Below are 20,535 nucleotides of genomic sequence, written 5' to 3' on the forward strand. Positions count from 1 at the left end.
TGAAGAGCTCTCATATATACCTTGTGTGATTTTCACAGCAATTTGGTTGTTCAGGTAGACAACAAGAAATTTGCAGATAAGAAAAGGGACTCAGAAGGTTTAGGTGATTTGTCCAAGTATACCAGCTGGAAACTCAAGCTTTCTGATTTCAACACCGTGCTGGGCAGTGCCTCAATTTGAGAGGGGAAAATTTGGACCCACATAATGGTAATGCGCCAGCCTTCCCATGCCCAGTGAAGATAGGATTGTACTGATAATATGGGTTCTTTCCTTTTAGAGACCAACTTAATCTCTGGAACCATCAGAGCACCCACAGGTGCATACAAAAGAACACATGTCATACACCTGTGTCATGAATAATAATGTTATGTGTCTGCACTATTTAACAGAAACATGATGTGATGGATGGGTGCGATGGCTCACACCTGTAATCCCAGCACTTTGGCAGGCCGAGGCAGATGGATTGCTTGAGCCCAGGAGTTTGAGACCAGCATGGGCAACATAGCAAAAACCCTGTCTTTACAAAAAAATACAAAAATTGGCTTGAGCATGGTGGTGCACGCCTCTAGTCCCAGTTAATCAGGAGACTGAAGTGACAGGATCACTTGAGTCCGGGGGTTGAGGCTGCTATGAGTCATGATCATGCCACTGCACTCCAGCCTGGGCGACAAAGTGCGACTCTGTTTCAAAAAAACAAACAGAATAAGAAATATGATGTGAATCAAAAATATAATTTAATCTTTTTTGGTAGTCACACCCAAAAGTAAAATGAAACAGGTGATATTTACTTTAATAAGTCCTTTTATTTAACACAATATGTCAACAAATATTATCATTCAACTGCACCAATGTTAAAACAATTACCAATTAGATACTTTACACTCATTTTTTGCTCTAAATCTTCAATTCATACTAGCCACATTGCAAATACTCAATAGTCACATCTGGCTAGTGGTGGTTACCAAGTAGGACAGCTTGGCTCTGAATAGCATGATAGTACAATTGCCATGCTTAGGCATGGAGATGCTCAGAGAAGAGGACTGGGAGGAAATTTCCCTAATCCATCCCCTTAACTCCCCATATTTTGTCATTCAGATTATCTCCTTTTTGTTTAAATGTAAATTTTTAAAAATATTTTTAACCTAACTGGCTAGTCATCTCACTGATATTCAATCATCTGATAAAGAGTTTCTATTCTCAAGAGTTCTCTGAGGAAGCAGTATATCTATGCAAGGAAATAACGTAAACATGACTACGGTGATTGGAACAAAATTAGAAGATTTCTGAGGAAAAATTGCTGCTATAATTTAAGAAATGTACCTTAGCAACATCCAAGGCTCACAAGAATCAAATTGGTTATTTTGGGTTAAAGTCAAATAAATGTACATTTTCTTCACTTTTTTTTCTTTTGGTCATTTAGCTAAAAAGAACGGTTGATAATGATTAAAATGTAATTTTACTATAGAAAGAGAAGAAAAAGCCAGAAAATATTTAAAGTACTCTTCGGTTTATTCAATCAATTATGTCCTGATAAAATTATGCTAATTGCAATTCACAGTGCAAGGATTTTGGTATTTTTTCGTAGCCTTTTAGATATTTATTAACACAATACAACACATTCGTATGAAATTAACATATAGGATTATACATGAATTATATATTTCTATAAATAATTTTTCCTAACTGACAGAGCTTATCAGAGAGCATTTAAATACCGTGTTTCAGATATAGAGATATATAGTGCACACATGTACTTTTCTTAAACCTTTGTGAATATGACTGTCTCTGAGACCTGTCTGAAATTTTGTAGTATTTTCTAAAATGACTTGATCACATCATCATCATCCAATAAGAATAATAAAAAAAATTACCTGAACCAGAAATTGCACTAATTTTTATAGTCAATGCCTCATTTAACTGTCTAAAGCCTGCTAAATAATTATATAATTATTGATAATTGATTCCAATTTTATAGGGTTTACAGGGCCATATAAAACATTCAGAGTGGTTGAACTTAGCACTCAAGTATCTCTAACTGCAAAGCTTAAGATCTTTTCCACTATACTGTGTTGTATAGCATACTACACGTTTGATGAGTGAATGCATGAGAACAACTGGTAAGATTTATCAATGTTTATTAATACTAGTACAATGCAAGTCTTTTTTTCTATACTCTTTACATGCATTATCTCATCTTATCTTTACAGCAACCCTATTTTGGTAGCTATTCTGACCAGTAACAGGTTGTCTAAACACTATATAGCTAAAAATAGGTAGGCTGTTTTTACTTTTTGTAAATATTGCAAAATAACTCCATAGAGTTTGTACTAATGAAGCCATTCACCAAAAATGTATGTGAATGTCTATTACCCAGGCATTTATCAACAGTGTAACACTTTTGATCTTTGCCAACTCAATAGATGAAAACATTAAGAGTGAAAATATATTTGTTTTCATTTGCATTTTTTAATTATAATTGAGATCAAGTCTTTTTCTTAGCTCTTATCACCCTCTACCTCTAAATAATGGCTTGACCAAGGGATTAACAAGCTCTAAATTAGATGACTTTATTATGAGTGGGAAGTCATAAGAAAGTTTGAATGCAAAGAATAGATAGAGGAGGTTTTTGACCCAGGAAGACAGATTCTACTTTTATGAATAGTCCCTATTCTCTTTTCTGAAATGAATCGAACACTTCTGATAGATATCTGAGTGCATACACAGAAATTGGTTAATGGGGCACCTGTTAAGAGCATTCAAACTATTCAAGCATGGCTAGCTGCTCTGGCTGCTATGATTATATTTTTAAACTAAATAGGGGTCAGACTGAACTGTCTTGAGATATGACAGTTATTAAACATATACCCACAGAAACCCCAAAGGGATGCTAAGAATTGACGGGCTTTTATTTTTACATACCAGATTCTTCACTGATCCCAGTCTGAAATCCACTGTTGACTCTTCACTCAATAAAATGAATATGAATATTGAGTATTTTATTGTCAGTAGATGGCATTCTCGACTAGAAACACACTTCATAACTCCACCGTTGGCCTCTACATAACCTCTTAAGTGGTCGATTAAAAAGCCTTTGCCTGTTTTTGTTTTTTGCAGTCTTGTGATATATTCTGCATTCTCCCTTAGGGCTATATGCATTGATTAGCATATAGATGACTTTTCTGAACTAGGCCAATACTATTCAGCATGTACTACTTAATTTAGGAATAGTAGTATTTATTTAAGGATTATTTCCAGTGAACCAGGATAGGCATAGATGGTTTGAGAAATCAAATCTGTTGAAAATCTTCAGACCATTTTCTTGGTGCTAATTTCAGCGCCCACCTCCTCACCCCCAACTAAACCTTTTAACAAAGCAGCCGTATAATAGAATCATCCTAGGTCATAGTTATTATCTGTTGCAGGGACATGAAGGTCATCTAGCTTACTCCTGTAATTTTGTGGATGAAGAAGTTCATTATGATAAGTAAAGACTTTTCTAAGAAAGTCAATGGAAAAGTCGGGACTCCCTAATTTGAGCCCAGTGAGTTTTCCTTTCTCAGAATTATCCATGCCCATTTAAAATAAGAAGTGAAATACACAGAAAAAGGTAGAAGAAAATCAAACAAAAAAATCACATGGAAAATCTACTTTATGCACTTAGTATTGCTAATGCTTCTTCACGATTACAGCAATGCCATATAATTCCTTGCTCTGTTAGGTATCTAGCAATTTTTCCTTGTTTTCAGCTGAGAATTTGTCTGGTAGATTCTGAAATGGCAACGTGCCATTTGGCAAGAAAACCAGTAATGGATATGCATTTAAGAAATTGTCTTGGGAGACCAAGGCAAGTGGATCATGAGGTCAGGAGTTTGAGACCAACCTGACCAACATGGTGAAACCCCATCTCTACTAAAAATACAAAATTAGCTGGGAATAGTGGCACACACCTGTAATCCCAGCTACTTGGGAGGCTAAGGCAGGAGAATCACTTGAACCCAGGAGGACGAGGTTGCAGTGAGGTAAGAACACACCATTGCATTCTAGCCTGGGCAACAAGAGCGAAAGTCCGGCTCAAAAAAAAAAAAAAAAAGAGGAAGTTTTTTCATTGTGTTTGGCTAAGACTTACAAACTTGTGGAGTCTCTGCTCGTCTCATTTATATACAGAGCTACTTATCTGATTTGCCTTTATTCCCAACAGTGGACCAAGAAATTGTTGATGGGGATTTATGCTGATGATTCTAATAAGAAATTTCATTAAATGCCCTTTTATGAAACTGGCAGGGTTGGGTACAATACCCAGCATTAGGAAAAAGTCAAATAATTTTCTTTAGCATGAGGCAGATGCATTGTTGATTGCCTTTGTCATAAAGAAATTTTATTTTAATCTTTATCAGCTACTCCAAAAGAAGCTTGATCATTTTATGTGTGATCTTCACAAAGAGCATATTTCTCTTTTACTTTTTTCTCTTCTCTTTTTCTCTTGTTTAAGAAGTAGCACCAATTTCTTTGCCAGAGGAACATGTGATTGTATTCTCAGTATTTTCTCACTCACAGAAGATTCAAGTTTATGCTAACTGGAGACCAGAAACTTGCCTTTCTTGTTGCTTGAAGCTTTGACAAAATCTGTTCACTTGCGTTGAACAGTATTGCCCTGAGTTTATTTTTTTTGTGTGAAAAAAGGGCCATACTTATTTGGAAAAATTGAGTTCTTATTTATCTTGGCTTATCTGTTGTATAGATAACATCTGCTGTCTCAGAGCTTACTCAGAACTAACAAAAGAACCAAGTGGCAGAGAAGACCTGTAAGTTTATACATTTCAGAGACAAAAAGGATTTATTTTCGCCCATTCTATTTGTTTTTTGACTAGAGTTTGAAATGAATGGTTATTGTGAATAGTTTGAGATGTAATGATGCCAACATTATTAATTTATACATTTATCTAGGTTATGCATATTAGGATTATGCATACTATGATAACCTAAAAACTATTTAGATTAAGCAGTTTATTACTATCCAAGTTAACTTTAATACAGTTACAAACACAGAACCTCAGATATCTACCCAGGAAAGGAATATCTTAGCCTGTGTTTCAACATGCTCCAGTAAATATTTAATATTTTAAAATTTTGACATTAACACATTCAGTATCTTTTTATTTTCTGCTGCTTTTTCTAATAATTCCTATAATTGTTTTTTATAAATTTTTGAACTCTTCTCTCTGCTTAAAATAAAATTTCTCCCCAATGCAAATTGTGTTGTCTGTTAACTCTAGTAAGAGGAGCTTTGCTATCCTATATGATGAACACTTGATTATGTATTTTAATTAATGGTTACTATGCCAACTATAGAACTAGATTTCAGTAAAATGATCCCACTAGATTGTAAATATTGTTAATTTAGAAATAACAAGAGCATCTAGTACTATGCATATTCTTGGGTTAATTCATGTATCTACTATCATTTATTTAATATTAACTCATTTATTTTCTATTACAGTACATCCACTTAGCACCCAGGTTTTCAGTGGCCACTCTGAGAGAGGCATTGTTCTAAGTGCTGGAATAGAAACATGAGGCATCGTCTTGCTTCAGTGCACATACAATGTAGTTGACGGAAAGATTTCAGTAAACTAGTCAAAAAATTTAGTGCAAGTAGAAATGTTATTATAGGAGATACAGCAGTGGGCCATCTTAATTCAATGGAGAAGGGTTCAGGAAATTGAGGTTGGTCAAGTTGAGTTTTGAGGGATGTTAAGTGAGTACTTCTTTAGATATAAGGTATTATAAGTTGTACACATAATTATGAAAATACTGTGTAGCAGCAACATAATCATAATTATTATGAAGTTACAGAATAGTCTCATTGGGAGCAGTTGTTAAGTTTACATCCTCTGGGTCACTGCTAAAAAATCTGTCATTTGGCAGGAAGTACATAGGAGCTGGAGATAGGAGAGTCCACCACAGGCTACCCACTGAACCTCTCTTACTTTACTTCCTTATCTGTGAACTGGGATAATACCATTAGGTGCTCATTTAATGTCATTTAATGCTTGACATACAGTCTAAATGACATCATGTGTATGGAAGCATATTGTAAATTGAAAATCCCTATAAAGTGAAACTGACTTTATTCTATACATATTTATTCAACACCTGCTGTGTTCAATTCGTTGAACTACATGTGAAGAGTAAATAGTTTTGTTTTGTTTTAGTCTTCAAGAAGCAGTGAGCATTTTAAAAAGGTCGTTATTGAACCCAGTACTTTTTGTTTGGAGGCTCAGGAATAATGTTAATTATTTCCCTTGGGAACGCAACACAAGCCGTGTCGGTGTCCAAATGGGACACTAAAAAAGCATGTCCTCAAACTATCATTTTTATTTATTCACTTTAATTTTACTCACTAATATCTACTGGATGTAAGGCTCTACACTAGACATCAGGATGCCACTCTCATTTAGTGGGCAGTTAAGGCTGTAGTCACAAATCACACATCATAAAAGAGAGGGAGATAGCAAGGGAGATCACATATCAAGTAGGGAGATAGAATGAATAGGTAGAAGAGGGTTAAGAGAGATCATGCCAGAAGAAAGCGTGCGTACAAACACCCTGAAATGGGAAGGAGCATGGCACATTTTAAGAATTGAAACTTCTTCAGTGTAGCTGAACTGCAGAGAGCAAGATGGAGGATGGTAGAAGATGAGATGGTGGGAATATTTGGCAAAGGCCAGACAGTGTGGGGATTTATAGGCCAATTAAAGAATTTTGGCCTTTTCTCTATGAGTAATGGGAAGACAGTAAAGCATCTTAAGAGGGTTGAGAGATAGGAGGGATGATCATACTAGCTACTAAAGTAGGTGGAGTCAGGAGTGGTACATTGTGGCCAGGTGGTGGTGAGGATGAAGAGATGTGAATGAAGTAAAATGGTCTCAACTTAGTGGTGGATTGGCTACTTAGGAGGGGTGAGAGGGAGGAAGAATATCACATGGAGTTTAAATTTAGAAAGGTTCACTGTAAGCTGGGTGCAGTTGCTCATGCATGTAGTCCTAGAAACTCCAGAGACTGAAGCAGTAGGATCGCTTGAGGCCAGGAGTTGAAGCTGCAGTAAGCTATATAACCTACCACTGCACTCCAGACTCAGCGACAGAGCAAGACACTGTCTGAAAAACAAAAACAAAAGGAAAAGCAAAAAGGAGAAAGGTTTAGTGTAAAATCTTTGAAAGTAAAAACAGAGAGGGATTTCTAAACTTGGATTGCCCTTACGCTATTTAAAAGCTTTATAATTGTTGTGCATCTTCTCTGACTTATTTAATGTAACCTTCTTGAAGGATAGATTTCAGGTTTTAAAAAATATTTTATTTCTGGTCTAAAAATTGGGCAGGGATTTTAAAGAAATGGTAAGTGATAAGAAGGGAGTTGTTTTCATGTATTTTGTAAGGAATGAATATTGGTTTTTTTGGTGATCTGATGAAATTTATCCCTTAATTTCAAGTGAGACAGTTTGACTTTCATATGAAGATTAAATAATTAATTTTGCTTACTTCAGATATTCAGATTTAAATCAGCCTATAGGCCATTTTAAAAATAGATTTACTGTGATAATTTTCTTAGTCATCAGGGTAACTTATTAAACAGATTATAAAATATCATAATAAAATCAGGTCCTCTGTAAATTCAGCAAAGAATGTTTTTTAACAGGACTTGCCATTGAGACTTTTTATAAAACCAGTGATACCCCTGGAAATTAACTGACTACTTTAAAGAAAAAAAGTCTTGGTTTATTCCTCATTGTAAAATTCATCTTTTAAATTTGCAGGCTATGAACAATCGAATTTGAGGAATAACATATTTTGGAATATGTACCATTTTATTTAAATAAGTAAGTAATTACATGGTGAAGGAATAAATAAATACGTATTATCTTCTAGGAACTGTATAACAGTTTTGATTACTGATTTTGACAGGACTGCTTTTCCTTATGAATTATGGAATTTATAGCTAAATCTTATATAAACAATGTATAAATAATGCAACAGCAGTATATTTTCTATTAAATTATAAAATAGGTGAATTTTAATGTAAGATTTAGTCCAAAAATTATTTGCAAATAAAATGAATAATAGAAAATTTTTAATAATACAATTTCATTTGCTGATGTATAATAAAATGGTAGATTTTTCAAAATAAAAAAATCTTAGAAAATATCTTAAATTTGTTATCTGAATTGCTAAATACAATCTTCAGTGTATTTAATGCTTTGCCTTCAGCTATTTGTTTGGCTTTAAATATTTGGTGATTTTTAATAAAATGTGTATATTTTGCTGTGTTAAAAATCCAAATGTTGCCAAACTGCGTTTTGGAACCTAACTTACTCCTGTAAAAATTATTTTATATGTTGTCATTTTAAATTATCAATTGGCTCTGTTTTTTTGTTTGTTTGTTTGTTGTTTGTTTGTTTTTTGAGACGGAGTCTCGGTCTGTCGCCCAGGCTGGGGTGCAGTGGCGCGATCTCGGCTCACTGCAAGCTCCACCTCCCGGGTTTACGCCATTCTCCTGCCTCAGCCTCCCAAGTAGCTGGGACTACAGGCGCCCGCCACCACGCCCAGCTAATTTTTTTTGTATTTTTAGTAGAGACGGGGTTTCACCGTGTTAGCCAGGATGGTCTCGATCTCCTGCGCCCACCTCGGCCTCCCAAAGTGCTGGGATTACAGGCGTGAGCCACCGCACCCGGCCCGGCTCTGGTTTTATTAGAAAAATTCTCAATAGTCATCTTTTAAGTTAGTCAACCTAATACCTTTTTATTTTGTACAAAGTTCTCTGTTTTAATATATTTTAATTTAGTGCATATATCATATACTGGAGAATTATTAATTTCTTTGATTCCTTTAGCAATTTATACTTTGGTAATTCTTCGTTAATAATGTGATTTGTATTTAGTTACCCAGTTGCCAATAATCCTGTGGCATTACAGAGTTTGATTTATGTGGACGATCCTTGGACTTAAAAAGGATTACTGATCATTTAAGAAAGATTAATTAATGAGTATAACATTGAGTCCTAACCTTGCTAATGCTTGTCTAAGCTACACACAGATCCATGCACAGACACACATACCCTCAAATCTCATAGCAAAAACGATGAAATTACAACAAAAGGGATAGTATCCTATCCTGCTAGGCCATCGCCCTATAGGCCAGCAGTGTAGAGCAAGTCTTGTGGGGCCTGATCTTGCTCTTAAAAGCTATGGGATCTTGGGCAATTCAGTTTCCCTAAGCTCAGATCCTTATTTATAGTCAGTGAGGTGAATCCTGTGATCTCTTAGGTTCCTTTTATTTCATAGTTCAAAAAGCTAAGTTAGAGGTTAATAATTTTGTATTGGTAAGACTGCAATAGCAGTCTTCCTATTGTAATTAATAAATTAAGAAGTGTCAGAGAACAAGGGAGAAAAAGGTAAATTCATTTATAGGGATAAAACAATAAAAGGGTACAATTAATTTATTTGGTCAACAAAGTTCTTGTTTTCTTGCTGAATTTTATGGGATGGGAACAGATCTAAGAAGGAAGTCTCCTCTGTACCCTTTTGCCCTACCTGACATAAAAACTCAGGATTGACCCATCTTAAAATCATTCATTTTGAAAGAATCCCTCATAACCTTGTTAGCTCAAGGTTATCTTTTATCTGATTTCTCTCTTCCTGGATAGGTTGCAGGCTGAAGAGCATTAAAAGATCTATTTTCTTAGTGGTTTTCCTTTCTGGATTTGAATAATTCACTTGATTCTTCTAGGCTACTTACATGAAAGAGTGTTACCTAAGAATGCTAATCTTAGTTCCTTTCGTTTGAAATTAGAGAAATAAATGCATTATATTGTTAGTCTAGATAGTAAGTCCTGGATGCCCTTTACTCTGGTCATTTAAAAAACTAAATTATTTTCAGTTGCCTTTCATATTGTGGGGTTAGATATTAATTTGAGATATGTTTTCTTTTTTCCTTTTCCGTTCCTTTAGTTAAAACGAAATCTTATCTAAAGTGGGATAATAAGGGGAAAAATCCATTTAATTTGAGTATTGGGCTTATTTTGCATTAAATGCTCCTTTTGTTCCTGTTCACGTATTATTTTAAGCTCCTTTTTCCAAATATACCAACAGTAGATATCAAATGACCATTATTTCATACTAGAAGGAATTTTTATAAACCAGGCCAAAGACTCCACTAGATTTCTCAAAGTTTTTTTTTTAACTCTGAAATCCTATGATTTTATGATTTTTAGTATCTTAGAGTAAACCTACAAAACTGTGATTTTGTAGGTGAACAATAGCTAGACAGTGTTGGTTTCATGTGATTCAACCTACATATGGAAGCTTAGTCATTGCATTGTTTAGGAAAACTATATAACTAATGTATGAAAATGGTAACGTCGAGCAACTAAGCTTATTAAGACACTAACATCATTTTAAAAATTTAGTTTTGAATACTAAATATTAAAAATTATATTTTAAACATTTGTAAATCTAGTGAAAATAAAATGTTCTTTGCATATCTTATTTCTTTTCACAGGGAGTTTTTTCCTGTGTTTTATGAGACAAATCACAGGCATTACAGTTTGAAATCAATTTCATTGTTTTCATTGCAATTGCTACATAGCTGTTGAATATTTGTAGTAAGTTTTAATGACTAATGAAGTGCATGTTTGATTATGTGCCATTAGTAAAAATATCTTTTTATGGCAAAGGGCGGTTTTCAGCATGGCGTTGACAAAGGCAATATATAAATGTGTTATTCCCCTTCAAAAGAATGCAAATCAGTATAAACAAATTTTAAGGGAAATATTTAAAAATAAACAATTAAAAGAGATTATATGAATATGTAAATGGAGCACTTAGGTCTACTTATTTTCAGGGGCCAGTGTACTACTAATTAGAAAAGTTGTAAATATCATAATTACTGTAGTAAATTAATTTCATTTTTATTGCTTACATTTTATTGCTTGGTATTCCAGGCATTTGGTAGATAGTTACAATGCTGACATCAAGAGTGTTCCCATGATTATTTCTCCGCTTTTCTAACCGTCAACTCATAATATGTTCCTTATCCTCCTGCTACTTATTATCACTTGCCATTTCACTCATTATTTGCTCCTATCTCTCTGTCTTTGCTCATTCATTCTCTTTTCCGGGGATACCCCTTCCTTCCAGTTCTTACCTGCCGAAGCTGTGTTTGGCTTCTAATGTTTAGCTTAATGTCTGCATCTTCTGCCATGTCTTTCAGATGTCTGCAGTCAGAACTCTTTAGGTCACTACTGTCAGCTTGTCTTTCCACTGGAGCTCATCTAGAACACATTGCTTTGTGACCAAACACATTCTTTCTGTATCTGCCTCCCAATTAGATTGTGTACTTCTCTTCCCCATGTTCCCTGCTTTGGCACAAGTCATGCTCTTCTAAGCAATCCAGGCTTGTTCAGTTGAATTATTTTCTAGAATTAAAACGGTATGCCAGACAAGGTAATACAGGTCTAGGCTTGATTTTTCCTGAGTGCTGTGTTTGCAGTGTGTGGGCCAATTATTTCTGTTCCTTTTCAAAGGATCTCACTTATCTTCTTGTTTTCTGCCCTATTGGATAAGTCATCTCATGCCATCATTTATTTAACTTCAAACACAATTCCTAAATGTTGAGGAATACAGGAACAAAAAGAGCATGTCTGCATCTGCATACTTGGTCTTAGGTATTGGGTGAAAGACCATCAAAAACATATTAGTACTGGGAAGAACACAATTATTTTAAAAGACATCAAATGGATAATAATTTTTAAAATTAAGGGTCAGAAAGAAGTCTCTAATAGAAACCACAAAACGATAGACATTTTCTTTGACCATTCTTGCTTTGCTTCTGTAATGTATATTTAATATTAATATAAATAACAGTAATGACAACCATAATGGCTACTACCATGTCATAGAATGTACTCTATGCATTCACATGTTTCATCTGATTTGGTCCATGTATCATAACATGAAGTTGGTGAGGCAGAGGCTATATATGTTATTCAGACTCAAGATAGAAGGGATTCATTAGGAAAGGGTTCATAAGAAAAGTAAGCTTAAAGCACAATGTTTTTCTCCAACTTTTCATTTCAAGGGTACATATGCAGGATGTGCAGGTTTGTTACATAGGTAAATATGAAGCAGAGATACTTTTTTAACATCAATTCTCCAGTGAGTTCATAGCAGATTACAGGGTCAAAATATATATGGATACACCATAGTAAGCATCATTTAAACTTGTAGAGGTAAGAAAATTGTCCCTGAATAGTCAATTCAATCTTCCTGTGCTCTATTGAGTGTGTCTATCTATACATACAATATGAATAAAGATGGATCTGGACATTTCACCCTTCCGCATATGGGAGTAAAAACTGTAAGGAGACTAATAATATCCTGCATCACAAATTACTTGCTGCAGTTAAAGAAGTTTTATTCAGATCCTCATGATCTCACAGGGAACCAGTATCTTGAGAGTTGACGAACTTTCCATAAAAACACTAATCACGTATAACAGTTCAGTCAAAATCTACTCACATAGATATTCCAAAGTACAGCAGGAATTTAGAACAAAAGATGGGAAATTTGAAGGCTCTGATCTGTAACATTTCTTCTTAAAATATTTCAGCTGACTTGCTTAGCCTGGTATGCAAAATCTGGTGCAAGCTGAGCATGGTCTAAGTTGCCTCATCATCTCAGCCCTCCATGCTTCTGTATTTGTATACTTCCATACTTAGCAAATAACTGTTCTCCCTCCATGGAATGTATTATTATCCTCTGCCACTGTCCTCTGAAACCTGGCAAATGCATAGCTTTCTTTTGAGACCTACCTTTGTTAAGGCCTAGCTCTTTGCAGACTTCCCTGACTATCCAAGGTATTGTCGACTTTACTTTGTAACTGTATGTATTTTTCTTACGTCAGCAACCACTGCTCTGGGTTATTACTAGATTTTTCTCTCCCAAATAAGATAGGAGGTTCTGTTAGAAGTGGAACCTTAATATTCATTTTTATATGATGAATTTCTAGGCCCATATGTGGACTGTATTACAGGATTAAAGCAAGCTTGTTTAACCTGTGGCTCATGAGCAACATGCAGCCCAGGACAGCTTTTATTGTGGCCCAAGACAAATTCATAAACTTTATTTAAACATTATGAGATTGCTTTTTTTTTTTTTTTTAAGCTCATCAGCTATTGTTAGTGTATTTTATGTATGGCCCAAGACAACTCTTCTTCTTCCCATGTGGCCCAGGGAAGCCAAAAGCTTGGACATCGTTGTGTTAAAGCTTGTTAGTAACGAGTAAATGAACAAAATGGAGTGGACGAATAGTGTAGTTCACTATGGACAAGTTAAAAAATGCTTTTCTCAATGATAAGGGCAAAATGAAAATTCTGAGGTTTCTACATGCATTATTCTTGAAACCTTTAGTATTTTACATGTAGAAAGATCATTGTTCAAACTCTCATTTGATAGAGTAGTCAGTGTTGAAGACATTGCCAATGGTGTAAGTTGCCATACTTCTGCAGTATAGACTCTTTGCCCAAAGGAAAATATTGGAGACAAAGCTGAAAGCAATGTAAAAACCTTATGAAAAAGCAGAATGTATCTTTGAATAACTGCACTTAATATGTTCTTCAGCCTAATTTGTGCATTTTAAGTAACATGTTGAGGAGTTGTACAGTAGTTCTCCCTTATCCACAGGTCATACCACAACTCCAAGTAGATGCCTGCAGATGGTACTAAACCCTTATATGTACTATGTTTTTCCTATACATACATACCTATGATAAAGTTTAATTTATAAATTAGGCACAGTAAGAAATTAATAGCTATTAATAAAATGGAACAATTATAACATCATACTGTAATAAAAGCTATGTAAATGTGGTCTTTCTGTCTCATCTCAAAATACCTTATTATACTATACTCACCTATTTTTGGACTGTGGGTGACCACAGGTCTGTGGAAAGCAAAACCATGAATAAGTGAGGACTGCTGTATGTGTTTTAGAGCTGTGCTATCCAGTGTGTCAGCCACTACTTACATGTGGCTATTGGGAAATTGAAATGTGTCCCCAAAGTGATATGTGCTGTAAGTGAAAAATGAACATCAGATTTCAGAAGATAAGTACAAAAAAAGGAATATGAACTATTTCACTATTATATTGTTTCTCTGCTGAAATGATATTTTGAGTATATTAGGTTAAATAAAATGTTATTAAACTTAATTTTATTCCTATCTCTTTACTTTTTAAATGTTACTGCTAGAAAATTTCCAACTGCATATGTGTCATGCATTATATTTCCATTGGACAGTCCTGGTTTAGAGAGGAAATTATGATTATCAAGAGAATAAAGACATTAAATAAAAGGAAAGGTTAAACAAAGTATGACCCATCAGGAGAGAGACAAACAAGGGGAGGGAACAGGATAAGTCAGCCCAACCATGGAAACATGTAGCGATTGCTCAAGGGCTTGTTCTCTGAATCTGAAAATGCTGTGATGGTTCCAGGAAAATACTTTTAGAGCTAGTAAATGAAAATAAGTGCTTATATAACATATAAACTTAAAGAATTCGTGATATTTAATGTTCAACAGCTATGGGAAGGTTTAATCAACCTACTATGATATTTTAATTAAAAAGCATTCTAAAGTCAAATAAATTGAGAAATACTATCCATCTTCCACAATAGGTACAATGAATGGTTTAATGTTAAATACCCTGAGAGTCTTACAGCTAAAATTATATCACTGTTTCAAACAGAATTGTTCCCATATCTGGATTATAGAACTCACTCCTCCTATATATTTAATAATCAGTATTCTATGAGATATATTTTGGGAGATACTTAGTAGAAGATAAAGTCACTATATTTTATTAGGGATGAAACTGAGGCTAGGGAGATCCCTAATTTATTTTAGATCTTATATGTGGGCAAAATAGACAGATTGATGCAATTTCCAGCACAGTTTAACAAACACTTTCAGAGTAGCTGCTTTGTGCCAGTTATTCATTCTGACGATAAGATGAATAATGCAGCCAGGTTGGGAAATATCACAATTCATAGATTCTCAAGTGATTGTTCTCATGTTTTCAGAAAAAGGCAATGACAGTGTGTACACTGACCCAGAGGGTGATTCTCCTGCTATACTTAATTTTCCAATAACTCCTATTGCATTGAAACTGTTGCAACTATTCTTCAGAAGTATAGACACTGAAATGAGTAAAAGAAAATAGTAATGTACATTGAGTTTTAGAAATGTACCATGTACATGTTTTTAGAACTCTTAGCATTTTGATTTAAAATAATAAAAATGGGTATATGTATTTTCTTCTTTAGACAGAAGACTGTAGGGTGAAAATTTCGAAATTTAACCCAATATTTTATTAACTGAGTGTCATTGGTCATGTTACGAAAAATTATAAGCTTTCAGCTACCTGTCTTCTACAAGTAATCATGAACTGTCTAGCTCTGCTGAAGTTTTTATATTTTTTCATGAATTCATACTTAAATCCTAGTAATAAATGGAGTTCCTTTTTTGAGAATTATTCCTTTTCTCTCACCTCTTCTTTCAACTTTACCAGCAACAGGCACACAGAGAGGTACATCTGTGTGCACACATGCGTGTTCTACTTTACACTTTCACATTCTCACACTGTCAGATGCTCTTAGATAAATACCTTTCTGGATGTTAGTTTTTCAGAATGTCAGTGGTCCCAATTATTTTCCTTAGGTACAGATAAAAATTTTAACCCTGTATTTTCTGCTAGGTTTCTGTTTAATAGCATTGATGTGTTTTTAAAAAAATTATCATACAATGCAATTGCATATTTTGGACATTCTTATCCTGCAACTACCTTCCCTCCCCAAAATGTTTAGATTCTGTGGCAGAGATAGTGTAAAGTTTACAAAATCATGCAATCATTTACATATTCATTCAACAAATTGTCATCAAGACAATGGGCTAGCAATTGTGGAGATAATAAGGAAAACACTTTTAATACCCCTTATCCTGAAAGGAAACTTATAATGGGAAGATATTTTTGCAAACATACTACATTTTTTTTGAGTAATAAGATTGCTGTGTTTAACATTTGCCTTAAGTAACTTCCATAGATAGTTACTTTCGTTCTGACCCATAGCTGTGCTGGGGATAGTGGTAGGCACATTTATAACTCAGGAATTAGTTTGAAGTTGCAGAATTGTTAGTAAATGTAGTATTTGCTGATTTATTACATGTATTTGCAGCAATGCAATGTTTATATACTATTATAGGAAATACCAAGACAAATAAAAATTAAAAGGCGAACAGCTTATAATAATTACCCACAAAGGGCTTTTTAACATGAAAAGGAGAGAGGGGATGGTGGGTTCAAACAAATGATTCTATTAGAAGATGAGTTCCTACAAGAGGCATAGATGAAGTTTGATGGGGCATTCAGAGGAGGCGAAAAATCCTCTCAGGGGGATTCAGGGAATGTTTGTGGAATGAGTTGGCAGTAGATTTGTTCAGTGTAGTGTGGCTGAGATTTGGACATACAGACTTGGTGGAGATGTTCACTGCAAATTGAGTAAGTAGTGCAACCATACACATAAAGACAAGAAAAGTCTTAGGGCATGAATGTGAACAGCAAGTGGAGGACGTCAGTTAAGTACAAGCATAGAATGGGAAATGAATGTGAATGCCATGCACAAAGCACATATGCATTGTGTTCTACTATATATTTACACAGGTGCCTTTTCTTTCTCTGGAAGGGAGATTTGCATGGATGCCTTTCTAGCTGGACGTCATACACAGCCAATTCTGTTGATAAGCTAATGCTGATGCAGTGACTGCAATAATTCTTGAGTACGCCATCTTTACCAGCTCTGCTAGAGTGTTGAATGTTCAAAAGAAAAACCCAAGTACCTATTGAATCGTCAGATGCCACAGTGTGTTTATAAAATCAGATGAAAGCCAATTTCTACATTAGAGCAAATCTGCTTTTCTGTACTTGGTTGGTGTTGTAAGGAGAGATTACTCTGCTTCCCTAAGAAGGTTAAGCTGTCATCTAGTTAAATATGGACTTAAAATAATGCTACCAAAGCAGTTTCCTCTTGTGATTGATGATGATGATGACAGATGATGATAGTTTTGAAATCAGTTTTACAGGGGAAATTGCTATTTTTCTACTTTGGCTGATGTTGTAGTCTAGATTTGGGAATTTCTTGTCATATTCGGGAACATTTTTGATTAAAAGGAAAATTGCTAAGGAATGCATTCTCTATGATAAAATGGCTCTAAAACTGAGCTATGGAACAAATGATTATAAGTTGCCTTATACATATTATTTGAGTGACAGCAGTTATTCTTGACTTTACAGTGTCATTATGAGTTATATTTTGGGGAACAAATAGCAAGCCATGTCTAGCCAGCAAAAGTGGCAGAAAGTGAGGAACTTAGAAGCTATGATAATAATAGTCTTACTAAAGTCATCAAAGAATTTTCATATTATTACTATTAAATTTTCTCTATAATTCTCTCAGGACTTAATGCATGTGTTTCCTCTCCTTGAATTATTCTTCCCCTCAGATACCTGCATGGCTTGTTTTCCTTCTCTAGAAGAATAGCTGTACCCCCTCTGCAGTCTCTCATTCGTCCATGGCATTTATCACCATCTGACATGGGATATGTGTATTTGTTTACTATCTCCTCATGCTAGGTTGTAAGCTGTGTGAGAGCTGAGACTGGTTTCTTCAGTGCAATAAAGTAAGAACCTATAAAAGTTCCTAGTTCATAATAGACACTCAATTAGTAATTCTTGAATCATTAGCTCTATGAATAAATCTTTATTTTATATGTAGACAACTAAATAATGTGGTCACGATATAAAAAGAAGCTAATGTTTGGTGCCAGAATCAAATTCAAGTTTCTCAGTTTATTTAACCAAATTACTTTGGTTTGTGTTGATGTAAGTAATATAGACAACAAATAGCCCTGAAAAAAAGAGTAATAGTGAGGACTTACACTTAGGCGTGAACCATTTCTATACTTCATCACATTCTAGAATAAATGAATCAATTTTGTTTATACAAAACTGCTGATAACGGCTACTCTATACCATTGCATTGTGTAAGCCTGTGCAGATGCTGGTCTGAAAAAGCCATTTTCAGAAAGGAAAAGAAAACAGGACGTAAACCCCCCAAATATTTTTTAAAGGCCAATAACATTTGTATCCATTGAGTAAACACGATCAGTCAAAGCTCTACACGCTATATATGGGTTGCTTCCTTAACAAATATGTTTTTTGCCTTGGCCATTCATCATATCTGGAAGTTTGGGTGATAAGCTTGAGCACTCTCTTATGTTAACACTGAAAATAGCCACTTGGTGGATTTGTAGAAAGAAAAGCCTGTTAAAGTGACAGAACAAACATGCATTCTCCTGACAATATAAAATAGGATATTGTAGCTTGTTTGTATTAGTGTTGGCTTGGTGTAGTAAAATTCAGCTGAATTTTAAGAAGAGGATTTGTTTTAATAGGAAATTAGGTTGTGAATGGAAAACGCCACAATACAGATACGAAAGGTATTCCCTCATACCCTCCAAATGCATAAGGAGTTTTCTAATGAGACTGAAAATAGTAGCTACTAAAAGCAAAGTCATCTTATCTATTGTCTGAGATGAATTACCTTAAAAACACTGGACCCTGATCTCATTACTATACATTGCATATATTGAAACATCATTATGTATCTCCTGAATATGCATGATTATGATTTGTCAATTAAAGAAAATACAATAAATTTTAAAAACATTGTAGAAGGGTTTAAAAAGTGAAGAAATAGGTAGCTTCTGTCACTAGCACTATTTAGAGGGATTGATGAACTATTTTGAGAAGGTTGGGGCTGGGAGAGGAGTATATGAAAAATGAAAAATCACATCTGGAAGCAGGCATGTAGTATCACATCCAAAGGACACTGTACATACAGGGTCTAATACAGTTAGATTAAAATAATCTTCAGACCTCTGAAATAGGGTAATACACCAGTTAGAAGTGATCTCATGACTAGAAAGTGTATTTTTTTTTCCAGGTCAGTTAGTGCGTCTGAAAGTGAGGAGATAGAAAGTTCAAGGAGACAGACTCACTTATTTTTGGTTATACAATGGGTAGGGCTTGGGCCAAAGAATCTAGCTCATAGAGTCAAGTTTAGTCATTTGTTGAGATTTACAGGAAGCACAAAGAGAGAAGAGTAGTTGAAACAGCATAGGTTGGGCAAAGAATTAAATGGTGGGATAAAATGGGTCTTGGTAAAATATGTAAATGAGATTAAATGAGCTGGAAAGAAATCAACCAAACAGAAATTTCAGGTGCTGAAGATAATAGAGTGGGTAATAGTTGTCCCATTATGTGGTGGCTTCAGTTTTCAGTCATAGTACCACAACGCCTCTTGCCATAGACCTTTTCTTTAAAACAAACAAGGAATATTCTTATGCCTTATTTTCTACATAATGAATGTTTTTATTGATTTCAGATTTTTTTTCAAGATTCCTATAGAGGGATTTTGAATAATTTTCAATTCCTGCTTTAGCCAGGATGTCTGCCAGAAATTGATGTAAAGCAATGCATGGATTTTAAAATAAGAAAGCTCTTAGTATTTCCTTATCCACTTCCAGTGCTTTGTGCATTGCTCCAAAATATTACTGTTTTCAATATGGGTTTTGGATCTTATATAGAGAAGATGGCTCATTTGATCGAATAAAATTTCATGTAATTGTCCCCTTATAATTTAACTTTTCTTTGTAAAAATCATATTCATTTCTGTGTGATCAATTACAAATATAAAGATTTAATTTCATGAGAATTACTGCTCCTTCAATTAATAGACTAGAGAAGAAGAGAGAGATTCTACATTTTCCCTTAAATGGCATAGCTAATTAATAGCGAAATGTGACTAGAACCCAGATTTTCTGAATCATGGCCTCAGTGTTATTTCTCCTAGGAAGAGCAGATAGAGTACTTGTAGTTAAACAAAATTAGATTAAAATTTCAGCTGTCATCCATATTAGCAAGTTATTTATGCTGTAAGCCTCTTATTTTTTAATCTATAAAATGAAGTTAATAATAACATTTCTATAGCACTGTGGGATGACTGTAGTTAACAATAATATATAGTTTCACATAGCTAGAGGGAGGATATTGAATGTTCCCAACACAGTGAAATGATAAATGTTCAGGATGATGCATATGATAATTACCCTGATCTGATCACTACACATTACATGTATGGAAACATCACTATGTGGGAAATAACCAAACTGTTTTGGAACCCTTGCTCGTGAAGGAATTTGCATTTTGTCACACTATTTGCATGTTCATTTGGTTTTGGACTGCATTATGCATATTTAAAACATACTAAATGTTATCCCTCAAAGAATGTGTTTTAACTCCTATAATCTTAACAGTCCTGAATGTAGACAAAAGTAGACAGTGATCATGGAATCCAGAACATACTATCC

General features: G+C 34.5%; 1 protein-coding gene across 9 annotated transcripts in view; it reads left to right on the top strand.

Annotated features, from left to right (window-relative positions):
* The window catches only part of LOC105477607 (contactin 4), a 1,037,214-nt gene that overhangs the window by 200,667 nt on the left and 816,012 nt on the right, over positions 1–20,535 (top strand). The window lies entirely within an intron of this gene.

This window comes from Macaca nemestrina, chromosome 2 (genome assembly GCF_043159975.1).
Source record: "Macaca nemestrina isolate mMacNem1 chromosome 2, mMacNem.hap1, whole genome shotgun sequence".
NCBI classification, from domain to species: Eukaryota; Metazoa; Chordata; class Mammalia; order Primates; family Cercopithecidae; genus Macaca; species Macaca nemestrina.